This window comes from Pelodiscus sinensis, chromosome 6 (assembly GCF_049634645.1).
Source record: "Pelodiscus sinensis isolate JC-2024 chromosome 6, ASM4963464v1, whole genome shotgun sequence".
NCBI lineage: Eukaryota > Metazoa > Chordata > Testudines > Trionychidae > Pelodiscus > Pelodiscus sinensis.
The window spans coordinates 86917393-86934724 of record NC_134716.1 but is presented as its reverse complement, the minus strand read 5'-3'; the positions used below and the strand labels follow the sequence as shown (position 1 = coordinate 86934724).

The 17332-nt window shown below is 47.6% G+C and overlaps 1 protein-coding gene across 1 annotated transcript in view; it reads left to right on the top strand.

Moving 5' to 3' along the window:
- Nucleotides 1–2887: 2887 nt before the first annotated feature.
- LHFPL2 (LHFPL tetraspan subfamily member 2) overlaps nucleotides 2888–17332 on the top strand; it is a 210769-nt gene continuing 196324 nt past the window's right edge. Inside the window, exon 1 of the mRNA XM_006119133.4 lies at nucleotides 2888–3240. The gene's annotated coding sequence lies outside the window, so the exon portion shown is untranslated. The remainder of the gene's footprint in view (nucleotides 3241–17332) is intronic.

Here is a 17332-nt window from a genome sequence, read left to right as displayed (position 1 = left end):
TATCAGGAAAATAGGGAACAATGAACAAACTGATACCCCTGAGACCCAGATCTTTAGAGATATCTCTCAGGCCCAGATTCTTAGTGGTATTTAGGAAGCTAACTCCCAGAAATTAGGTGCCTAAACATGATTCAGACCATGGTGATAGGCATAGTAGGACTTGATGCATGGTCACTTTGCACCCTATGTTCTCATTTGCAGGACTGCAAAGTAGATGTAAAACACTGTCATATCTGAATGGCATTGCACTTATGTAAATGGACTACTCATGGTGTGAGACAATGGAGAATTTGGACCCTACACTTCAATCACAGAAAACTCTAAGATGAAAAGATTAGGATATTGTAAAATTGTATTTTGTATGTAAATAATTGTACCTGGTTATTGTAAATAAAGGATTCAACCTCTGACTCCCAACTTCAATAGTACTGAAGACATAAAACAACAAAACAAAAACCAGAGCATTTGATGTATATTGCAATGTCCCCCACTTCAGGCTCTCATTTGTCAGTTTCTCCAGTAGAAATACAAAAACTGTTCACAAGAAAACTTTTACTATAAAATATAATCTGGTTTATATTAATTTACATTCTGTATGTTGCTGCCATTATTATGGGCACAATAATTAGTTAACAGCCCAGATATAATTATTTTGAAGTGGTATAATTGGCTAGAATATAAGTTAGGGTTGTTCTAGCATGTGGGTAATTAGCCTGAACCATGGTGACGAGAGAGCAAGTGTGAAACATTAGGAGGCTAGAATTGCCTACATAAGACAAAGGCCTTAATATTAGGATGGTTCTAAAAATATCAGGACTGGTAGTCACCCTAGCTTTATTCCTGTTATAATGTTGTTACTTCAAATATTTTCAAGATTATTGAATATTGTATATACTTGAGGTTAGACAAAACAAGATCTTAGAAATTACAAAAGATTTGCCAAGTTGGAAAAAGTGCTGTCATCTTGACAAACATTCCTGAAGATGGTGCTCCTACATAAAACTGAAAAATGTACTATTAGGATTTTAAAGAGAGCATAGTGGGGGAAATTATAGAGAAAAAAAGCTTACAAAGACTTTGAATGCCAGGCTAGCACAAAGTATCAGCTTGTAGCCTCTCTAAGAATTCTGCCATCAGACAGCAACATAATAGTAGCAAAAGTCAACCATGTATTCTCTGTATTGTGGATGTAAAACTTCTTTACACTGAAGGTTTCAGTAAAGAATCAGTGCTAGGCTAAACCAATCATCAGTGAAATAGCTAATATTAGACCTGATCTTGCTGACATTGAAGTCAATGGTAAATTTCTCAACAATGCCAAGGGGAGGAGGAATGAATCTAATGTTGGTATTGAAATGGAATTTGTGTCAAGGTTAACTGTATAGTGAGATACATAAGGCAACCCTCTCTCTCTTTCACACAGAAGTAATGGTGATATATTTTTAAACATTGTCTCTTGTTTAATCATATGCAGATACTAGGATGTATATATTTACATGCAGAGCTAGAACACAAATCAAGCACCCATGTGTTTTGCAGAGGCATGTCACTGCATACATGCAGATCAGCTTGAAGATCCTTTGAAAATATGCTTACTGTTGCTTACACAAAAAGGCCTCATTGCTATGTGCACAATTAAGGAGTAGTCCTGAACAGGCACTACTTCAGATCTTTATTCTTTTACATCTGGTTAGGTATCAGTGGGATTCTACAGTGTAGTAAAGATATCCGGAGGGTAATCAAGATCACATTGTCCATTTAGGCAGGGACTGAGCAGTCTTTTGCACCCTTTCTAAGGCAGAGCACACAATCAACAGTAGCCAAAATGCTTTGCAATATTTAATTGGAATCTCTTGACAAAAGCCCTGGCTGGGATGATTTAGTTGGGATTGGTCTGGTCTTGGGCAGGGGCTGGACTCGGTGACCTCCTGGGTCTCTTCCAGGTCTAGGAGTCTAAATTACTTAAAAAGCTGAAGAAGGAATAGCAGCAGACTCTGCGTGTGCTCTACAAACTCTCCTGGTGTTGCTGCCTCAGGGTACCCCTGTATTCCCACCCGTAGACGCTAATTCCTTCCGTGTTATTTTAGGGATCCATCCAGCTCTGGATCCCTAGGATTTGTCCCGTCTTTGAGCATCTTTTGGCTAGGCGGCAACCCGGCCCATTGCCTCAGCCGGAGAGAAGGCTCCGGAAAGCCCCAGCTCCGGGAAGAAGAAAAGCCCCAGCTTCCCAGCCACCGAGTCTCTTCAGCGGCAGCGCCGCGGCTGCATGCTGCTGGGGGTGGGCGAGGCTGAGCCTGGGAGTCGCGAAACCCGCGGCGCGCGGCCTCTTCCTTTGCTCCGTCTGCGAACCCGCCTTGTGTGTCCGTAGCCCTCGCCCCGCCCCGCGCGCCTCTCGGGCACCCCACGCCGGTCTGCTCCCCTCCCAATGAACCTGCATTTCCTCTGCCACTGCAGGACGCCCCCCGGCTCTGGGACACCCCGCCCCCCCTACCTAAGGGTCCTGGCCTCTCGGGCCCCGCTCAGCCCCCCCCCCCATGTTCCTTCACCGCCCATTGCTCCCTCCGTCTCAGGCTATTTCTTCTCCCTCCCCTCCACAGGCCTTACACCCTCGCTACCTCAGGGCACTGCTGCGCTCTACCCCAGTGCACCCTTCCCCCCACCTCCGGACACTCCTGGTCCCCCACTAGCCCCCTCCCCGTGCCGCTCTAGGGTCCCCCCTCATTGCATCTGCTCTGCCCATGGTCACCCCCCACAAAGCCCTTCAGCCCTTCCAGCCCCGTCCGCCTTTGCCCCCAGGACGCCCCGCCCCCTCTTTTGCCCCAGGAACCCTGCCCCGTTACACCTCCCTGATCCTGCCTGTGCCTCGGCCCTTTCCCCGCCCCGGCCGCTTCCCCAGCCCGGCAGGCGCGCTTGTGTCTGGCTCTGGCTCTGGCTCTGGGCTGGGGGAGGCGATGGCGGAGCGGGGGACGTCAGTGGGAGTGGGCCGGTCCTGGGCAGGGCAGAGCCTCCTCCCTCCCGCTGCAGGGAAGCAGCAGGGTCCGTGCTGAGCTCCCAGCCCTGTGCCTCAGTGAATGGTCCGGGTGCGACTGGGGGCGGGGGAGCCCGGCCGCTGGGGGGCAAAGGCAGCGCCCGGGGAGCCGCAGGGAGAGGCGTTTCAGCGCTCCGTGCCGCCCGGCACCGGGGATTACCAGCCTGGCGAGCCTGCGGAGCAGCGGCGCTGAAGTTGCAAGGGGCGGGCGGGTAAGTTGGGAAACAATTGGGACCGTTTCCATTCATTGCATGTGTCTGCAGTAGCCCTGGCAGAGGGCAGCCTGGCTGCACCACTAGCCAAGCAGGGAGGTGCGGGGAGTGGGGGCGGCTTACGCGGCAAGCTTCTCTGCATGTGGTTTAGTCTTGCCAGAAAACAGACGTAGCTGGTGGTTGGAGACTGGAGTGGGGGGGTTGCTCACAAGTTACTGTGCGGAGAAACTGGAACGCAGAAAGAGACGTCTGAGTGCTTAGCATTGTTCTGCGTGGGTGAGAACGAGACACAGGGATACAGCGAGCCGCTAGTGTACAGGCTTTGCTATATTGGAAACAGCTGCATCGCAAAAAAGTGGGGCTGTAACAATGAATTGAAAGCCCCTCACAATCGGTGAAACTCTGTAAAACAACAGCCGGCAAAATGGTGAAACTTCTCAACACATTTTCCTCAAACTTCAGATCACGACTTGGGTGGAGGAGCCTTTCACATAAAACTTTGCAGCTGCGTACTGCTTTGTTGTAAATCTCTGTGTGCATGTGTGTGGCTAGGTGCTCTGCTCGCTGGCTATAAGGACGGTTGGTGAAGCACCTCCCTTCTCCTGTGCGATACGAAAAGCAAGCAGATAAATCTGCCACTCGCTTTATTGGTCTGCTGCCTGCTGTGTGTCTCTAGTGTGGAAAATGACTCAGTACATTGTTTGCCCCTGTGAGCCTTTTGGCTGTATCAGTGAGAATGAGCCCTTAATGCGGCACACACTTTTCTGGTGGGAAATGAAAGGGCTTTCTGCGGTAATAACTCAGTGTCTCTGGGATGTTCTGTTGTGCATTTATATACTAAAACACACAAGAAATTAAATATGTAGCTTGGGTTTTGGACACGTCAGCCACTAACAATATCTGCAAGCTGCTTTTTTTTTCTTTATCCTGCTATGTTTTTGTGGATAGTACTGTGATTAAAGAAAAATCACAATTCAGAGGGTTGTTTGGATTAATTTAGTCTGTGTGAAGTGTTGAATTTTGTGCATTTCAATAAATTAACTGAATTTACTGAAGCACATGTTTTTGTTTTGTACTACAGTATTTATTAGTTTAGGAACAGTAAAAGACCATTGTCTAACAGGATCCTAGAAATATAATTACGTCAGAGAATAGGTTTTATGAAAGTGATGAAAATGAGTGAAGTTTTTTGGGGTGTGTGTGTGAAAGTTACAAAAACAACAAGAATGCTTATCCCCACCCACACAACCCAGGCCTTTCCTGAATGTCTCCTGTATTCCGTTGTTAGATACTTACATGCACCAGATTAGAGACTGATTGCAATTTCACATATATGCTTTCCTGTCTCAAAGCAACATGGTGAGAACTTGATAGAGCAACCATGAATAAAATCAGATTGATGTTGAATAGTGTATTGATAATACTGATACAGGGCATGGTTATCAGGATTTATGTTTTGTGCACTCATTTGTAGTCACAGTTCTTGCCCATTCTATGTTTTAAAAAGCAGAGATTCATGTTTCCTTTCAAAGCTCTCTTTCATCCTCACTCTTAATATCTCTCTTCCCACCCCTCAGCTTTCTAGCCTTTGGCTTAAACTAAATTATAGGAAGTGTGGGATGGAGCAAGAAGAATTGGATAAAATATATATAGCAGTAAACAGTTTCTTTAGTTGTCATTTAGGAAAAATGTATCAATACATCACATGTATGAATTGGTGTTATATTGAGACTTAGTAATTTACACTCTGACTCCTCTAACACTCCATGCAGCCACATGCATTCACTTATCATTTCTATTGTAGTGGTAAGTCTTATGTTGAGCATGAGGGGAACTTAAAAAGAGGGAAATAACAATTGTTTTGATCTTTTTTCTAGTTATGGCTTGCTGTCATGGAAATTATCTTTGTCCTGTCATATACCGGAGTTTAACTACTAATGTATTAAATGCCTTGCTATTGGTTCAGTGAAAACTGTGTTAGGAGCTGCCTTTGATGTCTGTTTTGTACTGTTGGAGCTAAACAACAGCTCCATCAGTAATACTGTTAAACTAACCTTTTAGGCTACGTCTACACTGGCATGGTTTTCCGGAAATGCTTTTAACGGAAAAGTTTTCCGTTAAAAGCATTTTCGGAAAAGCGCGTCTAGATTGGCAGGACACTTTTCTGGAAAAGCACTTTTTGCGGAAAAGCGTCCGTGGCCAATCTAGACGCGCTTTTCCACAAAAAAGCCCTGATCGTCATTTTCGCGATCGGGGCTTTTTTGCGGAAAACACTACTGTGCTGTCTACACTGGCCCTTTTCCGGAACAGTTTTCCGGAAAAAGACTTTTGCCCGAACGGGAGCAGTATAGTTTTTCCGGAAAAGCACTGATGATTTTACATTAGATCGTCAGTGCTTTTCCGGAAATTCAAGCGGCCAGTGTAGACAGCTGACAAGTTTTTCCAGAAAAGCGGCTGATTTTCCAGAATAACTTGCCAGTGTAGACACAGCCTTATTGTTTTGCCTACTACAGAACAATAGAGATTATTATTTAAATGTTTATTACTTCTACAGGAGAATGTATTCTTTCAAAAGTCAGCTGTCTTGTGGGACTCATTTATCAGTCTCTCCCTGTATTTTCTGTACTTTTATTTTTACTATGTGAGGCACATTAGTGTGGAACAAGGTTTCTCTTCCAGTGTAGTTGAGTGGGTCTGGTCCTGATCTTGGAGGGAGTGGAGTGGTTGCAGAACCCACTGCTTACCTTGCCGCATTGGCTGCTGCAGCTCAGGGCTGAGCTGGGCTCTCCCCTCCAGGCTTGGTGACCTAGTACATGGAAATGCATGCTGCTCAGTTTGGCATCACTGCCGCGCTGTAGAGATGACAAAAGGCCAACGAGTACAGATTTAAGTGGGTGGTGATTCACTGGGTTACAATGTCACTCCCTTTACTGGCAATTTTTAAATGAAGATTGGATGCTTTTTAAATTATATGTTTGAGGAATTATTTTGGTGAAGTTCTGTGATTTGTGTTATATGGAAGGTCAGACTAGGTGACCACAATGATCTCTTTAGGTCTTGGAATCTATGAATCATACAAACTAGATCCAGCAGGGGGCTGGTTCAAACCTGAGCAAGGCTGAGAGACAGGAGCTGCCACTACAGGACACACAATATATTTATTTAGTACTTATTAAGTTAATGTATATATTGTCATATTAATTTAGTAAACAGATTTTTTTTTGCACTAACACTATTTACTGGGTCATGACAGGCCATCAAGATATACAAATAGGTCCTGAGTCCCCGCTCCCCCCCCTCGAAAAAAAATAAAAGGTTGAGAATCTTTGGTATACTAAGTACATTATGTGATGTGTTAAAAGACAGTGTGTTCATCATCCTTCAAAACACAACCTCCAAACTAGGTATTAAATGCCTGCTTAAACATATTAATAAGCTGCTGAATTGATTTTTGTCGAGATTGTGGAGATGTGGGGTTTTTTTAATTAAAGCAAGGCTGTGACGGGGGAAGCGGGACCGGAAGGCAGGAGCCCTGCTCCTCACACTAAAGCCAGGCTGCGCCCCTGCACCGCAAAAAGCAGGCAGCTCTGCCGAGCCTGCTCGGCAGCCGCGGGAGGTGCGGGCGTGGTGCGGCCCGACCTGGACGCTCCGGGTGGGGGCGAGCGGCAGATGTGCGGACATCCGGGAGAGGGGCGGCTCGGCTGGGCTTGCGAGGGGCGCAGGCACAGTGGGTACTGGCTCGGACAACCTGGGCAGGGACCAGGAGCGCATGCGCCGGCGTCCTGAAGAGAGGGTGCCAGATTTAAAAGGAGGACAAACCCCAGTGAGAGAGGGAGGAGCGGAGCTGAGCAGAAGATAATGGGAGAGACCGGAGGAGGAACCTGGACCCAGGACAGGGGTCGCAGAGAGGGAAGGAAGCAGCCTAGGACAGGGCAGGACGTAGCCCGCGGACCGGTGAGTTTCGGGACGGACTCCCCCACCGGTCAAACAGGTACCATCCCAACCTGTTCTTAGGGTCCTGTGCTGAGACCTGGAGAAATGGCAGGCCCAGGTCTCCCTTCCCCCTTGGCAACCTGGCCCTTCTTGGGTCCTAGCATCAAAAAACCCGGATCCTGGCCGCAACCCGGACCATTAACTTATCCCCGAACTGAGGCGGACCATAGCACACTATAATACGTGGTGGAGAATATGGGTAACCGATCTGTAGCCCAGGGATAGGGGTACACATAGATATACACCAAAAAAAGGGGGGGGGGGAGAGAGAGCAATAATGGATCCAGCCAAAGTCTTAGAATGACTGGTGGAACAGAAGGAACAACAACAGCAGGTTCAGCTGCTTCAGCAGCTGGCTGCTCAGTCCCAAGAACAGCAGAGACAGTTAGTGAGAGAAATGGCCAACCAACAAGAAAGGTGGCTCCAACAAGGGGCAACCTTAGGGAAGGCTGGTGAAGGAATTCCTGCAGTAGGAACGGAAGGACAAGGAGGATCGACCCAACTCCTGATTAGGCTAACAAAGATGGGGCCGTTAGATGACCCTGAAGCCTATCTGGTCACATTCGAGAGGGTGGGCCTAGCTGCCCGCTGGCTTGAGGAGCATTGGGCAACTCTACTTGCCCCGTATCTTACGGGACCGGCGCAGTTAGCATATCATAGTCTAGTGGCCAAAGAGGCACTAAACTATTACAACGGCAAGGAGGCTGTACTGGATCAAGCAGGTATAACCCCCAAAACCTATAGACAAAGGTTCAGACAAGAAAGATACCCCACGGGCGCCTGGTATAGTAGCCCAGTAGGTTCAGACAAGAAAGTCCCCCAGTATAGTAGCCCAGAAGTTACGAGAGCTAGGCTGGCGCTGGCTAGAACCCAACAAACATGACAGCCTTCAGTTAGCAGACACAATAGTCTTGGAACAATTCCAACAGATTTTACCAACGGGCGCACAGCAATGGGTGCGTAGGTACCGCCCTGCGACCCTAATCAATGCAGTGACACTAATGGAGGATTACTTAGCCACAGAAGCCCCAGTGGGGATAGGAAAGGAAGCTAAAGAGACTAGACAGGAACGAGAAACCTTGGGACGGGACCACCTGTTCCGTAGTAGGAGAGGGATAGAAATCAGATCAAGTCTAGATAGAGGAAGAGGATGCAGAGCTCTAGAAGAGAGCAAGGAGGGCCTAGAAGAAACCCCGAGAGAAAGTTGGGGCAAGGGAGGAGAATGGGGCCTAGCCTCCAAAGGGGAGACACTGCCTCGAAATTGATGTTATGAGTGTGGACAAGAGGGACATTTCAAAAGGGACTGTCCCTTTATGGATTGCTCCTATGGGCAGCAAATGGCCTTGGGTGGTCATGTTCCTTCCCAAGAGGAAGCTACAGTAACCACTCAGGTAAAAGTGGAAGGGGTACCGGTCGTGGCATTAGTGGACTCCGGGTGTGGACAAACCATGGTCCGAGCTGATTTGGTCCTGGATCCCGAGCCGGCCAGTTTCACAATCTGGGTAAAGTGTGTACATGGAGAAGTACAACCGTACCTGACGGCATGGGTAAAAATTCAAGATGAAGTAGAGGAAGCCGTATGTCAAGTGGCATTAGCCCCGAGACTAGCCTACTCCGTATTATTGGGCCAAGACTGGCAAGGTCTTCCACGAGTGCTCAAAACATGGAGCCAGGAGTGGCTTCAGAGTACCAGAGAAGATTTACAGGGGGAAGCCTTAGTCGCCCCGAGGGCCGGCCCGGAAGACACTGAACATCAAGTAGGAGGAACCAAGACTGACGGAGTCACCGAGGGAGGCTTCCTCCAAGAACAAAGGGAAGACCCTTCCCTCACTCGAGCTTGGGAGGAGGTCGAAGAAGGGAACGCCCGGACACCGCAAGGGCCATATTTCGAGGTGCTGGGGGACTGTTTATACCGGGTGACACCAGAAAGGGAGGGCAAAGGAGGTCTAAGGCAGTTGCTACCCAGTATAGGAACAAGGTTCTGGAATTGGTGCATGCCAATCCATGGGCCGGGCATTTGGGGAGGGAAAAAATCCTCCAACGGCTTACGCAGCGGGGTTTTTTTTTTTGGCCAGGTATATATAAGGCAGTACAAGATTTTTGCGATTCATGTCTGGCCTGCCAACGGACCAGATTGCAATTGAGCCCTAAGGCTCCCTTAGTCCCCCTCCCGGTAGTGGGGGTACCATTTGATAGGATAGCCTTGGACCTGGTAGGACCACTAGAATGGTCCAAAACATGCCATCGATATATATTGGTCCTACTGGACTATGTGACTAGGTACTCGGAGGTCATCCCCCTAAAGAGTACAACAGCTACGGTGATTGCAGAAGAGTTGATTAAAATCCTTGCCCAGGTGGGGATCCCTAAAGAAATCCTCACTGATCAGGGGACTAATGTCACCTCAAAACTCATGAAAGAACTATGCAGGCTACTTAGAGTTAAAACCTTAAGGACCTCTGTATACCACCCCGAAACGGACGGCCTAGTAGAGAGATTCAACCGAATTCTCAAAGAAATGCTGAGGCGGTTTTCAGAAGAGCCCAAAGATTGGGATAAGGCACTGCTGGCCCTCCTCTTTGCAGTGAGGGAAGTCCCCCAGGCATCAACGAGATTTTCCCTGTTTGAACTCTTATATGGGAGACAACCTCGGGGAATATTAGATTTAATTAAGGAAACCTGGGAGGACCAGGATACAGGGTACAGGGGTCAGTGAAGTATGTCCTAAAACTATGAGAATAGTTACAGAAGCTCGGGTGGTTTGCAAAAGCTACCCTAGAACAAGCTCAGAAGCGGCAGGCCTATTATTATAATAGGGACGCCAAACTGAGGGAATTTAAACCAGGGGATCGGGTACTCCTCCTGTTACCCATAAGGGAATCAAAACTCTTAGCAAGGTGGCAAGGCCCCTTTGAAATCTTGAGAAGAGTAGGGAAGGTAAACTACGAAGTACGTTTAACTGGGAAGAGAAAAGGGTCACAGATTTATCATGTGAATTTACTAAAGAAATGGAAACCACTGGAGGCTCTTATGATAGTGCTCGCAGTAGGTGAATCCGAGTTGAGACCCTGGGTTGGAGAGGTAGCCGAGGAGTCAACAGTACACATAGGAGAAGAATTGTCACAAGCCCAAAGGGGAGATGTGGCACAGGTTGCTCAAACCTATGCCACGGTCCTGTCCACAACCCCAGGATGTACCAAAACTGTAAGTCACCCGGTAAGACCCGGTAAGACCCTTACCTCAAAAACTGTGGGATATGGTGAGGAAAGAAGTACAAGAGATGTTAAGGCTGGGGGTTATTGAAGAATCGCGCAGTGAGTGGAGAAGTTCAATGGTACTGGTTCCCAAACCGGGAGGAGCAATACGGTCCTGTGTGGACTTTAGGAAAGTGAACGCTATTTCTTAATTCGATGCCCATGCTCTGGGTTGACAAACTATTAGAGAGATTGGGGCAGGCCCAGTACATAACAACCTTAGATCTAACGAAAGGGTACTGGCAGATACCCTTAACACTGGTATCCAAGGAGAAGACCGCCTTCTTCACCCCTTTCGGACTATTCCAGTTCAGAACTATGCCTTTCGGACTCCACGAAGCCACTGCCACTTTCCAAAGATTAATGGACCATGTGTTACGGGGACACCAGGGCTACGTAGCAGCATATATCGATGATATTGTGATATACAGTAGCACTTGGGGAGAACACCTACAACACCTATGCGCCATGTTATACTCACTAGAAGGGGCTGGACTAACTGCCAATCCCACTAAATGTCATATAGGCCAACGAGAAGTAATGTACCTGGGGTATACAGTGGGAAGAGGAAAACTGAGACCCCTAGTTAGCAAAGTGCAGGCATTAGCCGACTATAGGTCCCCCACAACTAAGAAACAGGTCCGACAATTCCTGGGGTTAGCCGGGTATTACCGACGGTTTATACCGAACTTGGCAACCATAGTTGCCCCGCTTACGGACTTAACAAAGAACTCCCAACCAAAAAGAGTCACCTGGTCAGGACAAAGAGAAAAGGCATTTCTAGAACTTGAGGCATTTAATGAAAGCACCCATATTAACCCAACTGGACTATGCGAAAGACTTCTTAGTACAGACAGACGCCTTCAAGGTAGGGCTGGGGGCCATCCTGGCTCAGGAGATAGAGGGGGAAGAACACCTCATTTTATATTTAAGTTGAAAGTTGTTTCCCAGAGAACTGGCCTACGCCACCATAGAGAAAGAAGCGTTGGCCGTGAAATGAGCAATAGAGTCCCTGAGGTACTACCTCCTGGGAAGCTCTTTTACATTAATAACAGACCACACACCCCTGTAATTGTTACAGTCAGTGAAGGAGGTAAATCTGTGTATAACTAGATGGTATCTGGCATTGCAACCCTATAGGTTTAAGGTGGCACACAGACCGGGGAGTCAACACAAGAACGCAGACTTCCTCTCATGGATGACAGAATCAGAAGAGATGTTGGCGGAGGAGGAAGAGGCTAGAGACGTAAGGGGGGGGGGGGAGTGCGTGAAGGGGAAGCGGGATTGGAAGGCAGGAGCCCCGCTCCCCACACTAAAGCCGGGCTGCACCCCCGCGCCGCAAAAAGCAGGCGGCTCTGCCGAGCATGCTCGGCAGCCGCGGGGAGGCGCAGGTGCATCGCGTCCCGACCCGGTTGCTCTGGGCGGGGGCGAGGGGCGCATGCGCCGACATCTGGGAGAGGGGTGGCTCGGCTGAGCTTGCGAGGGAGCCATGGGGGGCACAGGTGCAGTGGGTACTGGCTCGAACAACCTGGGCAGGGACCAGGGGCGCATGCATCGGCGTCCTGAAGGGAGGGCGATGGAGTTAAAAGGAGGACAAACCCCAGTGAGAGGGGGAGGAGCGGAGCTGAGCAGGAGACAACGGGAGAGACGGGAGGAGGAACCTGGACCCAGGACAGGGGTCACAGAGAGGGAAGGAAGTAGCCCAGGACAGGGTAGGACGTAGCCCGTGGACCGGTGAGTTTCGGGACGGACTCTCTCACCGGTCAAACAGGTACCATCCGAACCTGTTCTTAGAGTCCTGTGCTGAGACCTGGAGAAAGGGCAGGCCCAGGTCTCCCTTCCCCCTTGGCAACCTGGCCCTTCTTGGGTCCTAGCATCAAAAACCCGGATCCTGGCCGCAACCCGGACCACTAACTTATCCGCAAACTGAGGTGGACCATAGCGCACTATAACAAAGGCTAACATTTTAAAATTAAGAGAATGTAATTGTCTTAATACACGAAGGATCTCTCACATGAGATGATTGCAACATTGGTGGTGGTATTATTCAGCTAAGTCTGTATTTCCATTATAAACTGATGAATACTATCCTGTAGATTCAAGATTTGGAGGAGGGGACTCATCCAAAATAGTTTCTTTTGGCTGTTGCTTGATGACTAAAAAATGTATCATCTTATTACTAAAAAGTGGTAGGGAAAATATGTATCCAGACTTATTCACCTTCTCTGGTTCTTCTGTTTTATCTGTCTAGATTGTAAGCTGGGACTTCTCTCATTATATGTATGAACAGTACCAAGTACAACTAACCCCTGTCTCAACTGGAGACTGGAAGTGCTATTTTATAACAGAACTGTGACATTCTATACCTTGGGGGAGTGCCCTGTAACCCCCAAGTATATTATATATACTTGTGATATTGCATATAAAGCATGCTGTGTAAGGTATCAGAGGAAAGATAATAATCTGTTGAATGTTATTTTTCTATGTAAATAATACATATGAAATTATGAGAATGTGTTATATGCTTATTACTGAAATACGTTGGGGGTTTGTGAGGCTCTCAGATACTAGCTCTCTAGAGGCATAGTTAAGGGAGATAACAGATACCGGGGTGGGTGGTGCGCAGAAATCACTAGTCATTGTCCAGCAAAGAGAGCTACGGTTCAATGACTCACATGTATATGGCCCCACCGAGGAAGGAATTACTCCACCTTGTCTGGGGATTCAGCAGTAGAGCCCTGCACGGATACTAAACTTGTATCTGCATCCGCAAAAATGAGCTGTGGAGTGCCGCATTGCATGGATGCAGGTATCCGTGACTATAAAGTGGATGGATATCTGCTAATTTGCAGGGTTCTAGATACAAAATATGTATCTGTATCTACAAAATTGAGCTGCAGACCCACAGATATATAAAGTGGATATCCACAGATTTTTAGGGCTCTACTCAGCAATACCCACCAGTCATGCCTGGACTTGCACTCTGCAAGTATTTGGGGCAGAGGGTATAAAATAGAACACAGTAGGCCCATGCTTGGCCTGTCTGCTGCCTCCACTTATGCTGCAAGCAACAAGGATAGTGAAAAGGAGACTGAATACTCCAGGTATAAGGGACAAACACGTATATTAAGGTCTGCAATATCCATGGGTGGTGGTAAGAAAAACAGCTTAATTTAGATGTTGTCTAATCTAATAGGGTTGAGAGTTTAGATTGCTTGCTTATATTTTTAGTTGGGTAACCACTCTGACTTTATACATATCTCCTTATAGTCACATAAAATCTATCTTTTATAGTCAGCAAATTTGTGATGGTGTTTTTCTTTACCAGCGAGTTTGCCCGAAGTATCTGGTAAGCTGCTCAGGTTTTACAATGGCTGAGACAGATCTACTTTCCTTAGATGAAGTGGTGAACTGAGTAATAAATATGCACTGCTCATTGTGGGCAGTTCAAGACATTGTATACCTGAGATGCAAGACTGGGAATTGGCAGGATTTGTTGATGCCTTTTTCTGGGAGTTTTCTTAAGTGGCTCTGGGAGCATTCATGCAAATTAGCTGGGCGTGGGGCTCCACATGCTATTATGTTAAGTGATCACAGCATTTGGAGAGGTTTGCTGCTTGTTACTAGCAAAGCATTGTGAGAGAGTGCACACTCCATTCTCAGTACCACGTAGGTTTCTAAGCCCCTATTCCAAGCAGCAGCAAGCTTCTGGGAGTTTCCTGCCAGCATCCCAAAGCTGGCTTCTTACAAGGGAAGAGGAGGGGAAGTCTTGTCTTGCGCAGGAACAACCCAAGCAAAGCGGTTAGGCCACTGCACCTCTCCAGTGTCTCCTGGTTCCAAAGTGATGCAGGAGAGATGCCATGTTGTGCTTCCCCTCCACATTTGCCCTCTAGGAATGAAACTGTGCAGAAGAACAAGGCAGAGATAGAATGGACTGAAGGACACTGATCACATTTCTACAGGTTTTACTGAATTTTCTCTGCTGCACTCACTGTCTGTCTACTGCTTTCCTCTCCCATCCAGTCTTCCAACAGTCTCTGCACTTCAGCTTCATTCCCTTAAGGCCATCCTCCACTCCCTCTTTTCACCCAGTTTGTTTTCCCTTGTCTTGTCTTTCCATTTAGCCCATCCCATCCCACACTCATGGAACTTGACATTTGATAACTCTGCTTTTACGTTGAATCCCTTTCCCCTAAACCAGGGCTCTGTCTCCTAGCCTGCAGACCATCCCCAGCTGGAGCAGTTGTGCAATCTGGCCCAGGGGTCCCATTGGGCTGGGGTGGGGTGTTGGTCCCATTTCCCAAGTCCCATCCCTTCCTTGCACTACTGTCTCTCCCCCATGGCACCCTGTCTCACTGGGAGGGCACTGCTGCGCTACAGCACACTTCCTCCCCCAGTAATCCCTTTCCTATCTCCCCATGGCACTTCTCAGGGGACAGGGTGCCATGGGGAGAGATAGGGAAGGGCTGTGGTGGGAAGAGGCAGGGCTTTGGAATGGACAGCCTCCCCTCCCCGAAACCTTCTGGGACACCCAGGACACATTGCACAACTGCTCCTGCCTGGGATGGCCCTCAGGCTGGGAGTTTGAGATACCTGTTCTACACTTTGTCTTGACCACTTAGACTACGTCTACACTGGCGTGTTCTCATGCAAAAACTCTTCCAGAAGAGAGCGTCTACACTGGCATGTGCATTTGCGTAAGATATGCTCTGATGGCCATTTTAACCATAGGGCTTTCTTGGGCAAGAAATTCATGTTGCCTGTCTGCACTGGCCTCTTCTGGAAGAGCTCTTGCACAAGAGGACTTATTCCTGAGTAGGAGCATCAGAGTTCTCGTGCAAGAAGCCCTGATTTTATACATTAGAATGTCAATTTACTTACGCAAGAACACGCAGCCAGTGTAGACAGGCAGCAAGTTTTTGCGCATGAGTGGCCGCTTTTGTGCGAGATTGCGTCAGTGTAGACATAGCCTGCGATTTTAAATTCCTTTGGGGGCATGGATGGATGACTTCTCCTGTGTTTGTACAGTACCTGGGGCCCCAGTCTTGGTTGATTCCTATGCACTACCATAATAGATACAATTATTTACAAACAGGCATATTGTATCTTCTTTTTAAAAGATAAAACCACCTTTTACAATTTTACAGAATTTCAGTAGGATTAAAAGTAGCCCTACCGCTATTTAAAACATTAATTTTTAAAGGCTATTTAAGTCCCAAAACCAGAATTCAGGTTTTTATGTGGCATCTTCTGCAGAAACTGATGTCATAATACTTAAAGCAGAATAAAAAGATTTATTCCCTGCTGTTAATGACATTACTAATACGTTAAACAGTTGCTGAGGAAACTGGGCATCCATGCCTCATCAAGTAAAGGAAGGAAAAAGAGATTTGTAATTTCAATAACATGCCTCTAATATGAGTACATTTATGGTTTGCACACTAGAGGTCATAAACTGTTGCTTTATCCATTTCAGGACCAGAAGGTAATAGTATGATCATCAAGTCTGACTTGCTGTTTAAAACTGACAATAAAACTTCTCCAAAATAATGTCTAGAGCAGAACTTTTACACACACACCCCAAAATCCAACCCAACCCTTAATCCTTTTTCCAGTAGCTAATTATGCCTACTGTTAAAAACATACATCTTCGCTTCAGTCTGAATTTGCTTGTCTTCAAATTCCAGCTGTTGGATCACATATCTTTCTCTGCTAGATTGAAAAGCCCATTATTAAATATTTATTTCTCATGTTCGTACTTACAGACTGTATGGACAGACCTAACCTTCGATTTGTTAAGCAAAATAAGCTGAGCTCCTGGAGTCTACCACTATATAAGGCATATTTTGTAATCTTCAGCCACTCTCACGGCTGTTCTTTCTTAACCCTTGCCAATTTATCTGTATCCTTCTTGAATTGTGGGCATCAGAACTGGACACAAGTGCTTTTTTAGGCTGAGCACAATGGCCACACCAGAAGCTTCTTATGTCCCTCCCTTCTCCTCACTGAGCATCACCCTTCCATTCCTCTCTTTTTCAGGGACTCCCTGTAAACATCTGCTCCCCACTCCTCCTCCTTTGTGTCAGGGGCTCCGTGTGCTTCTCTCCATGCTGTGGTCCCTGGTCATGTATCCCGTGCTAGGAATGGGTAAGGACAGAAGCGGCCTGAGGCCAGCTGCGGCAGCTGGCGCCCCAGGCAGGCGGTGCAATTGGCGCCCCCGCCTGTACAGCCGTCAATGGCCGTGACGTCATCATCGGGCGCCCAGGCCAGTGACGCTCTAGGCAACTGCCTAGTTCGCCTAGGCTCACAGGCTGCCCCTGAGTAAGGATGTAAGAGACTAGTCGAGTCACTACTCAACTAGTTGCTTCTCCCCCTGCCCTTGCTGCAAGCGGGGAGAGCAGGAGCTGGTGATGGGGGGAGCTGGCTTAAAAACCAATTCCCGACAGCACCATCTCTGCAAGGGAGCCAGAAGCGCAGCAGGGGACCTGGTGTGAGCTGGGATTCAGCTGTCCCAGCTTGCACCCAGTTCCCAGCTGCACCTCTGTCTTTTACATGTAGTAGGATCTGACCGGCCCTGGGAGCTGACCCCGCTGTTGCTCTGCAGTTTCCCCCCTTATTGACTAATTGAGTAGTTGATGGAAATTCCATTGACTACTCAATTAGCTGATTAAACGCAATTTAACATCTTTAGGTGTGAGTGTGTGTCTCCTTTCTCTGTCTTCTCTAAAGTATCTTTAATTCTTCCAGTCTGTATGGTCTGGTGTGTGGCTGGTCCTCTCTCCTTTCTCCCACTATAGAATAGGCTTTTGGAGAGGGAATGAGTGAGTGAGGAATGAGGAAGCAAT